This window comes from Zea mays, chromosome 3, assembly GCF_902167145.1.
Source record: "Zea mays cultivar B73 chromosome 3, Zm-B73-REFERENCE-NAM-5.0, whole genome shotgun sequence".
NCBI classification, from domain to species: domain Eukaryota; kingdom Viridiplantae; phylum Streptophyta; class Magnoliopsida; order Poales; family Poaceae; genus Zea; species Zea mays.
Genome location: NC_050098.1, coordinates 136427571 through 136446322, shown reverse-complemented (window position 1 = coordinate 136446322; position 18752 = coordinate 136427571).

Here is an 18752-nt window from a genome sequence, read left to right as displayed (position 1 = left end):
AACTCGAGATGAATATGAGATTAGTAATGCACAACAATTCAACCTTGGGTCAATGGATAAACAAAGAAATTCATAGCTTAAGTATAATGTCGGAATTTGTCATCTTAAGCAATTCAAAGGTCTCTAGTTGATCTCCGAGAACCTACATGATCTAGTTGGCACATTTTGGTACCCATCTAGAGATGGGCCCGTACAAATTAGCAAAAAGTGCTAGGTCTATGTCTAGGTGAACCAATCATGGATCTGGCACAAGTGTAATATTTGGGTCTCCTATGCGAATAAGAATGGAATGAATTTATTGGCTTAGAAATTTTACCCATAGTACAAACCTTGTGTAGACGACCTTGCTCACCACACTTGTAGTAGAAGCGTCGCTTAGCCTGATATGACGCTTGCTGTTCATTCTTTGTCTTGGTGAGAGCAATCGTGGGGGATGCACGTCCTTGATTCTTGATGAGAGGATATGACATGATCACATGATTCTTCTTGTTGTATGTGGAGCACCTCCTCCCTTCATCCTCAGTGTCCATGTGTGGGCATGAAGCAATAAAGTGACCCAACTCCTTGCATTTGAAACATCTCTTTTTTCTCTCCTCTTTTTGCTCTTGGAGGACATAGAAAGGTCATTAGTGCAAACAACATTGATACTTGATTTTTCACCTTTTTCCTTGTTCTTGTTGTTTGCTTCTCTCATTGCCTTAGGAACTCGCTTCTTGTGGAGGTTGACGCGTGCTACGGTTTCTCCCTTCTCAAGCTTCTTCACCATGTGTCCGTGGATATCTTAAGGAGGTTGAGCAAGGCGTCTTCTCCTCAGTTGTTTGGCTTTCTTGTTCCTATTAATCTTCCCTACATGCTTTTTCTCAATCGATGATTGGCTTTCCTTGGAACAACCGGGGTTAGCACATGACAATATATTATCTAGATTCACACATGTGAAAGAATGAGGTTTACCGTAATTTAAGCTAGTGTTGGGGACTTGTTCTCAAATGCTATGAATTAAGAACAAGGCAACATAAAATGTTAAATGATATTATCCTTCGTCCGTGAAGCATTATTCCTTTGAGGATAATGGGTCTTGGACGAAGGTTGATAAGAGTCTTATTACGAAGTTGAACCTTCGTAATAAACTTCCAATAAACATTGTAAGATAATACAAAATAAAAGATATAAGATGGATAAATGTCTCACAGATACATCAAATCATATTTATTTAACATATTGAATCATTAAATACCAATAATACCTATGCCTTGACAAAGGTTGTATTCCGAGAGATGCGATTGCAAATACCAGAATCTGTGAACAGTAACGGAATACTGTTCACTATTTATAGGCACAGGACGCAGCCTGTGAGGAATTACAAGTATGCCCCTTATAAAAACTTACAACATTGACTCAGACCTTTATGGGCTAAAAGGTCATTCTATCTTTAAGTCGGTTTGCAATGCCGAAGCTTTACGAAGAGGAGCCTTCGGCTATCTTGTATAAACAGCTTCGTCCGAGGATCACTTCTTTCTATAAGACCTTCGGCGATGAAGCATAGACCCAACAGTAGCCCCTTTCGCGGTGCTAGATCGTTTTTCGTAACGAGCTTGATCCGTGAAAAAAGTTTCTTAAGCTTCGGAGCGCCGAAGGTCTCAAAAAACACCTTCCCTGAGCTCGTTGTCGAGAAACGATTCGATTTCCCTGCGCACAGCGGCCCCACCTTGCCGAGTTACTGTTCGGTCACTGCGGTCCACCGTACAGCGAGTGCGAGCGGGTGTCCGCCTGGTGTAAAACTCCTGGCGCTTCGCCTTCTTACCTGCGGCACTATATAAACAGACGAGTAGGTGTGAAGTTACCACAGCATTTACTGCTATTTGTGCTGTTTTGCTGCCAAAATTTTTAACCATCGCCGAAGCTTGTTTGTCAGATTTGAACGAAGCTCCATCTTGAAACCTGCTTCGGAGAAAAAAGTATTAAAGTTTTACAAGTTCATAGTTAAATGGCCAGAGTCCGCTCCACCGCCAGGGTTGAACGTGAGGGGAACGAAACTGGGGCTTCGGAGACTGCTCCCATCTCCGAAGCTATGCAACGATCCGGACTAGTGGTTCCTGAAGAGATCCCTAGTGAAGATGCAGAACAAGCAAAACAAACAGTTGCTGAAGTGGAAGAAGAAGTTATTGAAGAAACTGATCCCGAGGATGATTATCGTTTTGCCATGCCGAGCAAACCCAGCCACTTGGACTTTGGAAAATCTACCGTTTCAAAGGCTGATCTCTCCAAAATGGTAAAATCAGGCTTTTTTAATGAGGATCAGAAGAAGCTGTTACGCTTCGGGGGAGAAGAGACTACTCCGAAGCCGGAAAAAGATGAGATTGTCATTTTTAAGAGCTTTTTAAAGGCCGGATTAAGATTTCCCCTTCATGGGATTATTGCAGAGGTGCTGAAGAAATTTGGTATCTATTTTCACCAACTGACCCCTAACGCTATCGTTAGGCTCAGTGTTTATATCTGGGCACTCCGAAGCCAAACAGTGGAACCGTTTGCGGACAGCTTTTGCCGGGTTCACGAGCTGCATTACCAGACGAAGGCTAGAAAAGATGGATTGCATGACAATTTTGGCTGCTACAATTTTGCTTATCGGAAAACTACGAAGTTTCCTGTAATCAGCTATCGGAGTAAATGGGCAGCGGGGTGGAAATCCGAGTGGTTTTATGTCAAGGTTAATGATGACAAGGAGAAGCTCGTGCAAAGTCCACTCGAACTAACCTTCGGAGAAACCCGGCCTCTCTGCCACATGTTACCAGAGGGTCCAACTCAAAAAGCAATGCTTGAATTCAAAATAATTGCAGAGAATATTAGTACAAGGGACCTGGTCCAGGAATTCTTGGCCTTCAAGGTTTTTCCTAGTGTAAAAGAGTGGGAAATGCCGAAGCTGAAGGGGGAGAAGAAAAAAGGTGAACTTGTACGTTTGCCTTACTACTTCAAATTTAAAAAATATTTTAAAACTCCTTGCCAAGAGTGGCTGGATACAATTGAAGTGATGTGCAACGAGATACTTGGTAATTATTCGAAAAAAGAAGATCAATTGATGACCGCAGCCTTCGGCACCCGTCCGAAACGAAGGCTAAATCGAGTATTGGACGCCTTGGGTTTCGAATACCCAGACTATGAAGATCTGAACAAAAGTGCCGGAGGGCAAAAAAGGAAAAGGGCGACTGAAGCCTTAGATGAAGGTGAAAAAGAGCCAGTAAAGAAGAAAATTTCAAAGAAAAAGAAACCTTCTTCTCCGAAGCAACAAATATCCGAAGCAGAAGAAACCCCCGCATCACCTTCTGCTGCTGCTGTTGAAGAAATTCTGAAGGTAATGACTGAATCCTTACCTGCGAAGCTAAGTCCACTGGGTCTTCAACTGACTAAGTTTTTTCAGAAGGACAAGGAGCCTGAGAAATTGAGGAAAACAATCAAAGGAAAGAAAAAAAGAATCATTACCGTGACAGAGGTAATTGACAAAACGCCGCCAAGAGCTTCGGCCCAAAAAACACAAGCAGTAGCAGAGGGGGCAGATATTGAAATTGCACCTTCGGAGGCCGCAGCCGCCGAAGTTACCTCAGCTGAAGATTTGAATTTAGATAGCACAATTGAACATATTGACCAAATGCTGCTAGACATGGCTGCAGAGGAAGCTGCCACTGCTGCCGAAGAAGCTGTGACCGCAGCGTCAAAGAAAGGAAAAGAAATTGCTGATGAAGCTTCGGAAAACGAAGTCTTTGCGTTCAAAAACTTAGTTGGAGAACATCTAACAAAAGCTGAAATAGAAGAGCTTAAAGAGTATGCCCAATCCTGTGGATATAAACCTGGGGCACTCCTCTTCGGAGGCGTTGATGATGAGAAATTAGAGTGTATTCGGGACCAAACAGGGGCCAAAGTCATCAGCACTCTGTCCAGGAGTATTGGATTCCCGAAGCTAGAAACAGATATCAGCCGCTACCGACGACAACATGTCGTTGGTAGTTTATTTTTTTCCAACTTCAAGGTGAATGACTTGTCCCTTAACTTTTATTGCTTCTAATAAAAACATGTCTGACGAAGGTTGTGTCTATGTAGAGTATGCTATTGAGCAAAGCTTTGCAAATGCAGCAAGATCTTGAAGATAAAAAGCATGAAGTTATAATTGGAAATTTGGAAAACAAAATAAAAGAGCAATCAGATGCTTTTGAGAAAAAGAACTTTGAGCTCCAGGCAGCCGAAGGTTTACTGGCGGAAGCTGAAGCAAAAATATCAGAACTGAACACGAAGCTTCTCCGCCAGTCTGAGCAGTTCGAACAAGAAAAACAAGATCTCAATGCAAAACTTGAAGCCGAAGCTCAGCAAAATTCGGATTTGAGAAAACTACTGACAAATCTTCAAGAAAAATGCCTTGAATTTAGCAATAAGTGTATTCAGCGACTAAGGAAGATTTTTCACTCAGTTGGAGCCAGCAGCGAAAAATTTACCCCCTCAGCTGAAGATCTACCAAAAACCTTCGAACATATTGAGGGGGAGATTGACGAGCTCGACGAAGTCATAGCTGGGCATGGCGACTTTTGTGCCTGGGTGGCTTCTCGAGGGACTGCTGCAGCATTCCTGAAGGCTGGCTGTGATCATGGGAAAATTGTCAACAGGCCAAATTTCACTTTGTCACCATCAATCCTGGATGACATCCCTGATGTCGCCCGAAGCATCTCAAATCGATTCATAAAAATGATATGGACAAAAGGTGGTCGAGAGAAGGCTGGAGACGAAGCTCGAAGCCACCTTGATCCAGTAAGAAATCATACCTTGTGCTTACCTTTTTCCTGTAAACTTGATTTTGACTTCCAACGACCTTATTCGTGTAGAATGATGAAGCCGAAGCTGATGACCAAAGATAATGCCGAAGCCGAAGCTCCTTGGAGATTTAGATAGTAGACTGCGGACAGTACTTAAAAAACTTTTGAGATAACTTTTGTGAATGTAAACAAAACTCGTTTTTAAAGTATGCTGTTCATACCTTGTAATATATCCTTAACCTTTCACTGATGTATGTGGAATGCTTTGATGTGGACGAAATTTCCTTTTTTGAGCCGAAGGCGAAAAAACACCTTCCCTTCTTTTCGTACGCAATGAAGCATAGAAAACAACATTTTCCTTTTTTCCGAAGCTCTTCTTCATGGAAAACAACATTTTTCCTTTCTTTTTTCTCTTCTTGCCGAAGCAACCATTTTATGCGATGAAAATGATTATCCTACATATGCCTAGATGAATGTTTATGAATGCAAATGCTATGATGTAATGTGATGTGCAAATGAATGGCCAAACACGTATCCGAAGCCATATTCATAATCATTAGTTTCTTAAAAACAATCACACCTCAGCTCTGCATTCCCTTAGGAACGACTTTGGAGCTTCTTCGCCTTTACTTTTGGCGGAATCAGCGTTGACTTTTCGCTGTAAGCTCTGCATTCCCTTAGGAACGTCTTTGGAGCTTCTTCGCCTTTACTTTTGGCGGAATCAGCGTTGACTTTTCGCTGTAAGCTCTGCATTCCCTTAGGAACGTCTTTGGAGCTTCTTCGTTTTTACTTTTTGGGCACTCGATGGTGCACTCTCAGCTTTTACATTTACATTGTTTGGGGGATTTTGCTCTTATAAGACTAAAAAAAAGGAGATTACATATACTGGCCCCATTAAAAACCTTTCTCCCCCTTTGGAAAGGAAAAGGGTGCCATGAAAAGAAAAATAAAAATATGAAAAATTACATCGAATTATACATAATATCGCCGAAGCTCATCCGCATTCCAAGATCTAGGAATGTCATTGCCGTCCATATCTTTTAATCTGTATGAACCGGGCCTTGACGAAGATGCTACTAAGAAAGGCCCGTCCCATTTCAACTGCAATTTGCCCACTGTTTCCGGGTTGGCTACCCTCCGAAGCACCAAATGCCGTGGCTCAATATTTTTTAGCCGAACCTTTCTATCCCGCCATTTGACTGTTTCAGCTTGATATTTGTTAATATTCTCCACGGCTTGCAGTCTGATCCCTTCTAAAGCATCTTTTTCTATAGAATAAGCAGCTTCGGAGTCTGATTCTGCCGAAGCTAGTATCCTTATTGATCCGGCTTTAGCTTCTTCTGGAGTTATTGCTTCGTCACCGAATAACAACTTGAATGGAGTGAAGCCTGTAGATCTTGATGTTGTCGTGTTGTGGCTCCACACCACTTTGGTTAGCTGATCTGGCCATTTTCCTCTAGGTTGATTGAAGATTAGCTTCATTATTCCTGTCATTATAATGCCGTTGGCTCTTTCAATGAGTCCATTTGACTCCGGGTGCCTGACTGATGCGAAATGGATCTTCGTACCAATTTGGTCACAGAAATCCCTGAAAGCTTCGGAGTCAAACTGTGTTCCATTGTCCACAGTGATAGCCTTTGGCACCCCAAAACGACAAACAATATTCTGCCAGAAAAATTTTTGGATGGTAGCCGAAGTTATTGTGGCTAAAGGCTTCGCTTCAATCCATTTAGAAAAATATTCCACAGCTACCACAACATATCTCAGGTTCCCTTGGGCTGGTGGTAACGGACCTAACAAGTCAAGGCCCCACCTTTGCAATGGCCAAGTGGGTTGTATGAGCTGTGTCAAGGACGAAGGTTGTTTTTGATCTCTTGCACATTTCTGACAACCTTCGCACTTTTGAACCAATTCTGCTGCATCCGAAGCTGCCTTCGGCCAATAAAACCCTTGACGGAAAATTTTTCCGAGTAACGGCCTAGATCCAATGTGAGATCCACATAGGCCTGCATGTATTTCTTTCATTAACTCTATACCTTCGGTTCTGGATAAGCATTTGAGCAGCGGAGCACAAACTCCATGTTTATACAACTCCCCTTCTATCATGACATATGGGCGAGCTCTTGCTTCTATCCTCTTGTTATAAGCTTCGTCATCTGAAAGAAAGTTACCCTGAAGATAAGAGATGATCTCGGTTCTCCAATCTTCGCTAAAAACAGGAGATATATTAAGAACTGCTCTTTCAAGAAGTTCCACCGAAGGTGCTTTTATTGTTTCGAAAAATACATCCGAAGGTAAAGGCAGCCCTTGTGCTGCTGACTTAGCTAGCAAATCAGCATGCTCATTTTGTCCTCTAGGGATATTTTTGACAGAAAACCCTTCGAAGGAAGCTTCAACTCTTCGAACCATATCCAGATATTTTTCAAGCTTCGGATCCTTAGCCTTGCAACTTTTGTCAATATGACCCGAAACAATCTGGGAATCAGTTTTAAGTATGGCTCTTCTGATTCCCATTGCTTTTAACTTTCGAAGACCTAGAATCAATGCTTCGTACTCAGCAATGTTGTTTGTGCAATTAAAATCAAGCTTTGCTGCATAACAAGTTTTGACTTTGGAAGGTGAAACCAACACAGCAGCCGCTCCTGCTCCGAAGGTTCCCCAAGATCCATCACAAAACACTGTCCAGGCTTCGTTGTCTTTATTTGTTTCCTCCTCCTGAGCCCCTGGCGTCCAATCAGCAATAAAGTCTGCTAGTGCCTGTGACTGAATCGAAGATCTATGAACATATTCAATACAAAATTCATTGAGCTCTGCAGCCCATTTTCCAATCCTTCCAGTAGCGTCTCGGTTCCTCATAATATCCTTCAGAGGTTGTGAAGAAGGAACAATTATGTTGTAAGCTTGGAAATAGTGCCGAAGCTTCCTGGAGGCCATCAAGACAGCATACAGTATCTTCTCCAACTCTGTATATTTTTTCTTTGATAAACTAAGGACTTCGGAAACAAAATATATTGGGGCCTGCCTTCTGACTTGACCATCAAGCTTCTCTTGGACAAGCGCTGCACTTACCGCTGAGTGCGAAGCTGCCACATATAATAATAAAGGAGCCCCTAGCCTTGGTGGAGTCAGTGTTGTTAGATCTATCAAATACTGTTTCAGTTCTTCGAAAGCCTTCTGCTGGATTGGTCCCCATTGAAAGACTTCGGCCGACTTCAGCACTTCGAAGAATGGTAAATTTCTCTCTGCTGATCTGGATATGAATCTATTGAGAGACGCCAATCTTCCTGTCAATCTTTGAGCCCCCTTCTTTGTAGTTGGTGGCTCCATTCGAAGTATAGCTTCAATTTTACTTGGATTGGCTTCAATTCCCTTTGTTGAAACCAAGCATCCAAGAAATTTCCCCTTCTTCACTCCGAAGACACATTTTTCTGGATTTAACTTTAAGCCAGCTTGCCTGAAACTGGCAAAGGTCTCCTGCAAATCAGCAATATGATTCTCCTGCTTCGTGCTTTTGACAATGATGTCATCAACATAAGTTAGCACATTTCTGCCTATTTGAGATTGAAGAACCTTCGCAGTCATTCGGCTGAAACTTCCTCCAGCGTTTTTGAGCCCCTCAGGCATCCGAAGATAGCAATATGTGCCACTTGGAGTGATGAAGCTAGTCTTCGGCTCATCTTCCTTCTTCATCCAAATTTGGTGATAGCCTGAATAGCAGTCTAACAGACTCATGAGTTCTGACGAAGCTGCTGCATCAACTAAAGAGTCTATCCTTGGTAGTGGGAATTCATCCTTCGGACAAGCCTTGTTAAGATCTGTAAAATCGATGCACATTCGCCACTTGCCATTGGCCTTTTTTACCATAACAGTGTTAGCCAGCCATTCTGGGTACTTCACCTCTCTAATAACTCCTGCACTGAGGAGTCTTTTGACTTCGTTGCGAGCACCTTCGGCCTTATCATCTGACATTTTCCGAAGCCTTTGCTTTCTGGGTCTGAAGGATGGATCGACATTGAGCGAGTGCTCGATAACATCTCTATTAACTCCACAAAGATCATTGGCTGACCATGCAAAAACATCCTTGTTATTGAACAAAAACCTTATCAAGGTTTTCTCTTGCTCTTCGGATAACTGAGATCCTAACAGCACCTTCTGCTCTGCTATGTCCTCACATAAGAGCATAGGCTTCGGCTGGTCTGCTGAAGCTGCTTTCTCCCTCCTGAACTTGTACTGTTCACAAGCTTCAGCTCCATCTATGTTATGGATTGCTTTTGAGTCAGTCCAATTGCCTTCGGCCCTTCTTGCAGCTTCCTGACTTCCATGGATAGCAATGGGTCCCTGATCCGAAGGTATCTTCATGCAAAGATAGGCAGGATGAAGGATTGCTTCGAAGGCATTAAGAGTACCACGACCAATAATTGCATTGTAAGGATATTCCATGTCAACAATGTCAAACACAGCTTGCTCAGTTCTAGTGTTGTTGATGAATCCGAAGGTGACTGACATGGTGATCTTGCCCAGTGCTACAATCTGTCTTCCTCCGAAGCCACAAAGAGGATGTGTAGCATCATGAATCTTATCTTCTGGCTCTTGCATTTGTCTGAAGGCTTTAGCAAATATGATGTCAGCTGCACTGCCTGTGTCGACCAAGACATTGTGGACCAGAAATCCTTTGATAACACAAGAGATAACCATGGCATCGTTGTGTGGGTAATCTTTGAGCTGAAGGTCCTCTTGAGAGAAGGTAATAGGAATGTGAGACCATCTTGACTTGATGAAGGGTCCTTGCACCCCAACATGCTGTACCCTTCTCTGTGCTTCCTTCTTCTGCTTCTTGTTAGCTGGCTCTGAGGACGAGCCACCTGTGATCGGGAGCACCAGCTTCGAGTCCGAAGCAGCTCCAGCTTGGTCGTTGAACGAAGCCATCAGCTCAAAAAGTGGAAGTGAGTTCACCGGAGGTGGGCGCCAATGTTGGGGACTTGTTCTCAAATGCTATGAATTAAGAACAAGGCAACATAAAATGTTAAATGATATTATCCTTCGTCCGTGAAGCATTATTCCTTTGAGGATAATGGGTCTTGGACGAAGGTTGATAAGAGTCTTATTACGAAGTTGAACCTTCGTAATAAACTTCCAATAAACATTGTAAGATAATACAAAATAAAAGATATAAGATGGATAAATGTCTCACAGATACATCAAATCATATTTATTTAACATATTGAATCATTAAATACCAATAATACCTATGCCTTGACAAAGGTTGTATTCCGAGAGATGCGATTGCAAATACCAGAATCTGTGAACAGTAACGGAATACTGTTCACTATTTATAGGCACAGGACGCAGCCTGTGAGGAATTACAAGTATGCCCCTTATAAAAACTTACAACATTGACTCAGACCTTTATGGGCTAAAAGGTCATTCTATCTTTAAGTCGGTTTGCAATGCCGAAGCTTTACGAAGAGGAGCCTTCGGCTATCTTGTATAAACAGCTTCGTCCGAGGATCACTTCTTTCTATAAGACCTTCGGCGATGAAGCATAGACCCAACAGCTAGTCATAACAACCTCATGAACAATGTTAAGCATGATATGATCATCAACTAATTCATTATGAGAATAAGACAATATATCATACTTTTCACTTAGAGCAAGTTTTTCTAGATTTAGCGTTTCTACTTGACTCTTAAGCATGTCATTTTCAACTTTAAATTGAGAAACACAAGATAAATCATTTTCATTATTTCTTTGCTCAATTAAAACCAAATCATACCATTGGACTAAATCATCATGAGAGCACCTTAGCTCCTCATGTTCTTTGGGCACATTCTCCAAGCTATCGTTGCTCTTGATGAGTACTTTCTCTAGTTAGGAAAGCGTCTCCCCTTGTTCGTCATTTCTTCTCAACAATTTCTTTAGGATAGTTTTGTCTTCCTTGTTGAGATGTCCATAGAGCTGGTGAAGCTTCTTTTCTTCCACACTCTCGATCTCATTTTCCCTATCATTATTATAAGTGGAAGCATGCAAAATAGTATGGGAAAATGTACCTTGCGATGATGTGGATTTGTTTCATCCTCGCTATCATCCTCATATTTCTCCTCCTCGTTGCTTTCGTCTTCACTATCATTGTTAGCAACAAGACATTTATGATTAGTGGAAAGCGAACTTGTCAGTGAGGTGGAATGTTCGTTTAGTCGCCATAGTTCTTCTTCTCCCTTTGAAAGGTTAGTACCATAAGCAACATAGGGAGTAGAAGCAATGCATTTGGACTTAAAATATTTTACTTTAATTCTAGTCCAAAGATCATGAACATCTACAAATAAATCAATATCACTACTCATGAAGCATTATGATTGAGAGATAAACATCTTAGATCTTTCTTAGAGAGATTTGATTTTAGAAGGCAATATGGTTTTATTAAAAATCTATCTCAAATCAAGATCAATACTCATGCAGGCATTAAGAATAGAGACAAACCAAGAATTGTAATTTGAATCATCGCCTAAAAGAAGTTCTAGAGTTACCTCTTGTGACGACATCATCATCTCCGGACGGCTAAGCCCACGATGGAGAGGCCTAGATCTAATACCAATTAAAAGTTCCCTTTGCTCGGGAACATGATCTAGATGTCGCCTAAAGGGGGTGAATAGGTGAATAAAAAATATCACCAAAAAATTTAGAACTATTACGCTACTCAAAGACTGATCGCAGCGGAAAGAAGACCACATCGAGCAGGTCACACCAAAATCGAGGTCCCTAACTCAAAGTAACCTTCACTTCAAGAACAACTTATACCACAGATAAGTAGTGAAGTGCAAATAGTAAAGCTATCAAAGTAGAGAGATAGAGAACAACATATCACAGATCGCACAATAGACACATGGATTTATCATGTGGTTCGACCAAGCCTGAAATGCTTGCCTACATCCACGTTGGAGTTAGCCAAACCTTGGCTTGGAGTATCTCACTCCATCCTCCGATTGCTCAGATCTGTCAAGGTCACATACAGAGCCTTCCACTATATCGATGTCAAGTTATACTGAGCCAAGGTTGCCACAGACGTCGACAGCTCTCTGGCAGAGTAACGGTATGCTCAAGATCTTGCTCTAACTTTCAGCAGCATTCCTCTACTCTCTCTTGGCTTATAACTGCGCCAACACACAAACTAGAGAGAAGTACACATGCGAGGGAGGTAGAAATGATTTGAAATATGTATACACTTGTATGCTACACTTGGGTGGCTTGGACATCTGAATATGGGAGCATAAGGGTCCTTTTATAGCCCTAAATGAGCCCCTAGCTGTTGCCCCTTCCTTGTAGAAAAGCATGAAAAACAACACTGTTCACGGGGGCATCGGACCAGTTCGGTGCACCACCAGACCAGGTCCACGTGTCCCTAGTCCAAGATTTGATTGACGCCTTTCTTCTTTAGTGACGGGCACCAGACCATCCGGTGACGCCAGCTAGCCGTTGGTCCCAACGCCCGTTGGAGAGAGCCGTTGGAGGCGGTCCGGTGCACCACCGAATTGTCACTGTTCACGGTCTGGAGCACCAGGCCGCCCGAGCCGCCAGTTCATCCCACTACGCAGCCGGTTTGGTGCGCCACCGGACCACTACTATTCACGATCTGGTGCGACCAGATAAGTTGCAGTGAGGCTCTTTTCTCCATTTCTTCTCCAATCGATCTCAACTCTTGAAAAGACTTTCCTATGACTTGGCCACACATATTTAGAGTATAATCCAATTGACTAAGTCCTAGAAAGTTACCTCTTTCCCATTCTTCTCATAACTTTTTTTCTACTCAAACAGAGTCCAGAATGACACCTTCTCTACAAACTAAGTTATAGAACAAACCAAAGCACCAAACATGAAGTAAAAAGGTTTATGCAACATAGTTGAACACTCAAACCTTGCATACTTAACTTTTTCATCATTTTACCCATTTTGGTGTGTTTGAGGTCGATGTTGGACTCCAAACCATCAAGTCAACTTGACTTGATCTAGATTGTCATCTATGAGCTCCAACACCTTGCAATGGTCACATAGAACATATCCAAACATAGGAACAACCCAAACTAAAGGTCAAAGTGGACTTAGCTTTTTTAGGTTGCTTCCAGGTTTTGGCTTTGATAATACTACTCCTTCCAGTGACCTTGTTCACTCCTTGAGCTTGATCTTGAGCCTTATGACTTACACCACATAACCATAGGTATTACCTCATTGGTTGTAAGTTATGTCCTTAGGTAGTGATCCTCGATGCACCATAGCTCTTCTCAACGCTATCATCTTTGATTTTGCAAGTCTTCTTCTTCACCCCTAGCTTTGGGTATCTTGGCCTCCTTGACCTTCTCCCGTGCACTCAGTACCTCAAAGTGTTTCTTGCCTCCATCCTTGGCATGACTAGTTGTTTCCATGTTATGCACACCCGGTCTCACATAAGTAATGTTCACCTTTACTTAGCTTGTGATCACCATTGTATATATTCATCTTAGCTTTTGGACCTTCACACTTGATCTCTTGTGTTGAACTTTGCATGCTTTGCACTAAGCACATGTCCAACACTTAACACATATGTCAGTCTTGTAATTGGGACGTCATCCAAACCACCAAAACCCATAAGGGAGATTTCAGAAATGGAGACTTTGGGAAGGCTTAAGGCGGTTAATTCATGTTCTAAACTTAAGCTAAAAATTTCATTATTTATTCTCTAAGTCAAAGTTGAAATTATTGTTATATCTATAACTCCATGTTCATCTCAAGTCAAGTTGAGTTGTAGGTATAAAGGACTTTAATGGATAATGAAGAAGGGATCCTACAACGTGAAAATATCCAAAGCACCGCAACTTTAAGTGCATTATTTTTAATTGGTTATTCCTAGTGCTTTGAGTAGACATATAGGAAAATCTTGATGCACTTGAGTATCTAGATATCTTGTTTTACCTGTCTTTGGAGTGCTCCTTATGTTGATATTGCTTATGCTCTATCTAACCCGTTCTGGCAATCTGGTTGTTTCAAATTGGCTTATTCATGGCATAGTCTTCAAATGGTGCTTATCATGCTTATCTAGTCATGAGATTGTTCTATATTGATCTATATTTTGTATCTGCCATGGCATATGATATGTTGATTTATGTGGCTAGACTTGGAGTTCATATTTTGTATTAATCATGTTATCTTACTTTTTGGTGCAAATTTTTGCAATTGGTAGGAATGTGCGTCAATTGCTATCCCCTTGTGCAAGCATGATATTTATAGTTTAGTCCATATTTATGAGGGTTATTTGTTTTAGTAACCTATGGTTGCTAACATAAAACCTCTTGCTTGTGTTACTAATGCACTCTGTGAGCTATGTCAAGTAGTGATCAAAGAAGGAGTGGCATGCACAAGCAAAAATGCCTTCAGAGTGGACTTTGTAGCATTCAGGTAAAAAGACAAAGGTATGGAACTATGTACTTTTCATGGTATTACATGAGTAGTTCCATGGATTGGTCTTCCTAAAATGGTTTCTTCATTGTGATGCATGTTGTTTCTATAGGATGAAGAAATGCCAATAGTTAGGATAAATTCTTCTTATGCATGTGGTGTGCTTTTACCTTTCAATTGATATTGCTTAATAGCATTGTTATCCTAAACGACCGTTTAGATCGTTTAAACACCGTTTAAATGCTACTCAGTAGCTAACCGTTTAGACCGTTTATGTTGTGTAATCTTGTATAATTTGTTTTTAGTCCGTTTAAATGCCTGTGTAGTCCGATTAAACGCTAAATAGAGGATGACCGACTATTTACCGTTTAGGGTTTAGGATAACAATGCTTAATAGTGCTTTTGCCTAGATTTGGTGTCAATCCTTTCATTTGGTACTCATATGCACTAGAGTTGAGAAGTATGATCGATGCTTGATGATATGTTTTATGCCATTTGGATTTTTGTAAAGATCATCTTGTGTATGTAGCATGCCTATATTTCAATTTATGTGATCTATTTTGTAAAGGCATGTTCTTGAGTAGACATAGAGTTAATTCTATCAATTGATATTTGTATGCCTTGACCAAGATGTGTGCGGCATCCCTCTAGCCTTCTTAAATGCTAGAAAGTGCATATGGCAAGTCATTCGAGTACTTGATACACAACTTTAGGGGAGCACATACATCTTGTGTCATTTGAGACTAACAATTTTCTTAAAGTGATATCATGTAGTCCCATGTGGGAAGAATGGTTGAGCAAGCTACAAACACGACATCTTTAAGATTCACAATTTGGTATCTTAATGAGTACTCTCAATTGATATCCTAGTAGTACTTTGGTGTCTTGAGCTTTATTTCATATTCTAGAAATGTTATGTTAGCTGCTCTTAATATGTTGGGATTCTTTATTGCTCTTAATTGCTAGATTAGTGCATCATGTTTCAATCTTGGTGTTTTCCCCTCGTGTGATATCTTGTGGGCATTCATATCTTTTAGATGCACTAACTTGATAGTAAATCATTAATCTAGTGCCTTGCAATTCATGTGATTCATGCTTCATTGCAATTGATTTTGATGCTTGTTTCGAGCTTCAGTCTTTTGATGTGTTTAATTGGTATTATATGAGTCACTAGATTGTAGGGTGGTCACAACTAGTGTTTCACCATGTATTTTTGAGTATCAATTGATATTTGTTTCAAATTGGTATAATAAGGTGATCACTAGCTTTAGGCATATTCTCTTGTGTCATTAATGTTATAACTTGTTTTTATCCTTGTGGTTAAGTTACAAGTATAGATCAAGATAGAGAATCAGTCACACGGGGAATCTCCTATGAGAAGACTCTCCATTGGTGTCACTAAAAAGTTTTCATCTGGTATCAATGAAGAAGTACAAAGGGAGGTAAATCACTCATGGGATTTATCCTTGTACCTAGATCCCCTCTAGAGTATGAATTACTTATCTTAATGAGTAAGAGGGGGGTAAGTTAGATTTGTGATTGCAATTCCTTACTTCATGCCTTGTTGTCCCTTGACATCATTCTCATGTTATTAATTTTGATGTATGATGTTTTGGTGTTTGATGTCAAAGGGGAGAAGTTATTGTTAAAGCTTACATTGCCTGAGAGGGAAGCTTGTCTTGAGGGGGATAAGTAGTTTGGTGCATAAAGAGCTTAAAGCTTGTCCTTGTAACGAGGACAAGCTCCCTTTATTCTCAAGGGGGGTTTCCTTAATTGTCTTTATATCTCTTAGGGAATGCATGATTTGTGTTGATAATGCTAATATCATGGTATGCTTTAATTGGTGCTATGTAGCATTATCTTGTTTTAATGATAATTGGTTAATTTTGTGATAATTGGTATCTATGTGTTGAATGATATCTATGGTGCATATTGTTTATCTTGTTGGTAGATATTCATGTGATGGATTATATTGTTCATATGGTGTAGTTGTTGCAAAGCTTCAAGGTACTAGAGCCAGGGAGAAGGTCAAGGTGACTGAGGTACCTAAAGCCAAGGTAAAGAAGAGGCTCTGCAAAAGTCAAGGTTGATTAGCCGAGGAAGGTCATTGTGCATTGAGGATTAATAAATAAGGGCGTGACTTGGAACCATTGAGGTAATTCTTACGGATTATGGTTCAAGTCATAAGGTTCAAGATCCTAGCTCAAGCGGTAGGACATGGACACTAGAAAGAGAAGTATCAAAGTCAAAACCTGGAATTGACCCAAAAGAGCTAAGTTCACTCTGACCTCCAGTTTGGGTTATTCTTGTGTTTGGATTTGTTCTATGTGACCATTGCAGGGTGTTGGAGCTCATGGACAACTTAAGAGATCAAGTTGTGGCAACTCGATGTTTTGGAGTCCAATCCTAACCCCAAACAGACTAAAAGGTGCAAAATAATGAAAAAGGTTAAGTATTCAAGGTTCGAGTGCTTAACTATGTTGCATACACATTTTACACCACATATGGCACTTTGGTTTGCTCTCTAAGTCGATTTGTAGAGAAAGTGTCATCTGAGGCCATGTTTGAGGTGAAACCGAAAATCTAGGAAAAAGATGAGGCAGATGTAAGTTCAGAAGACTTAGTCAATTGGATTGCTCTCTAATTATGTTTGTCTAAGTCCCAGAAAGGTGACCAAGAAATTCTAAGTCGATCGGAGAAAGATTCGAAGAAAAATGACTTTGAGTGCTATTTGTCTGGGTGCACTGGACCTTGAACAGGATTGGTCCGGTGGCACACTAGACCTTCAACAGGAACCATACGGTCTCAGGATTTTTAGCTAAAAATCACTGGACCGTGAATAGTGTTGGCCCAATGGCGCATCGAACCTTGTCCAACAGTCACTTCGCATGTGCGCTGGCTCAGCCCAACGGCTAGCTGACGTGGCCCAATCCTATGGTGCACCAGACCGATCCGGTGACCATCAGAAGGGGAAGGCTACTAATCAAGATCCCAGACTAGGGGCGCATGGACCTAGTCCGATGCCCTTGAGAAAGTGCAAATTTCTAGCAACTTTGAGACGGAAAGAGCAACAAGTATGGGGCCTTTTGGGGCTATAAAAGGACCCCATAGGCATCCTCTTTCAACACACCTTTGGAGCAAACAAGTGTGGACTCATTGCAAATCATTTCTATCTCCCTCGCTTGTGTATTTCTCTCTATACTTAGGTAGTGTTTGGTTGAAGAGCCAAGTAGAACGGAGCCGTTCTGTCCCAGTTTTGTTGCTGTTTGGTTACAAAGTAACTAGAACGGAATGGCTCCAATTAGGGAATATTCTCCTCAGATCCGGAACCATTCCACTCCAAAATATCAACTGGACGGAGCCGCTCCGTTCCTATCCCGCTCTCACAGTCACGCTCCGTTCCGTTCACTCTGCAACCAAACAAAAAACAGAGCCGCTCCGTTCCAGATTACCAAACACAGAACAGAGCGGCTCCGTTCCTAGAATCAAGGATGGAACGACTCCGTTCTACTTGGCTCCTCAACCAAACACTACCTTAGTGTTGGCGCAGTTATAAGCCAAAAGAGAAGAGAGGTGCTGCTAGAAAGAAGAGTGATGATCTTGAGCAAGTAGAGTTACTCTGTTGTTGTGTGTCGAGAAAGTTGTAAACAGTCACGACACTGTTGTTACCATCATTAACATAGTGGAAGCCTCGATCTGCCACCTGGTAACAGATTTGAGCAAATGGAGAAAGGAGTTGAAATAGACTCCAAGTCAGGTTGGCTAACTCCAACATGGATGTAGGCAAGCATTTCAAGTTTGGCCCGAACCACGGGATAAATCCCTGTGTCGCTTGTCTCTTCTTTACTATGTCTTATTCCTTGTCTCCTATTTGACTTGATTTGCACTTCACTACTTATCTTTGGTATAAGTTGTTTTTGAAGTGTAGAATTATTTTCAAGATAAGGACCGGTATTCCTCTGCGATCTACTCGAGTCAACTTCATTCTACTACGATCCAGACTTTAGTATAGTAAGAAGTTCTAAGTTTTAGTGTTATTTTTTATTCGCCTATTCACCCCCTCTAAGTGACATCCAGATCTATGTTCTCGGGCAAAGGGAACTTTCAACATTAATGTCTCTAGAAATTTTCGTAGTAATGTGTATATGGTTCGAGGCTATAATTGTAATTTAGCACAAAGTTGTATACCGAGTTGTCCCTATAAATAGGTGAACAGTGCCATGCACGGGGACATTTTTTATTCACGTGGCACCAGATTGCTCCACCTCCGAAGCTAAGTTAGTCCTTACAAACAGATTGCTTTTTATACTTACAAAGGCATAAATGTATCTATTTGTAAAAAAAGTGAATAATAAGAAGGGTACAACTCCGAAGATATCTTTTGTGCATTTATGTATTCTCAAATTCATTAAAGTTTCAATCCCATAAGCCTTCACATAATTCTACTCATCTCCAAAGCTGGAGATAAATTGAAAATGAGAAGGCCTCTCTCTTTAGTAATTGTGTTGCCTTATTTTGATGCCTTCCGGCCAGCA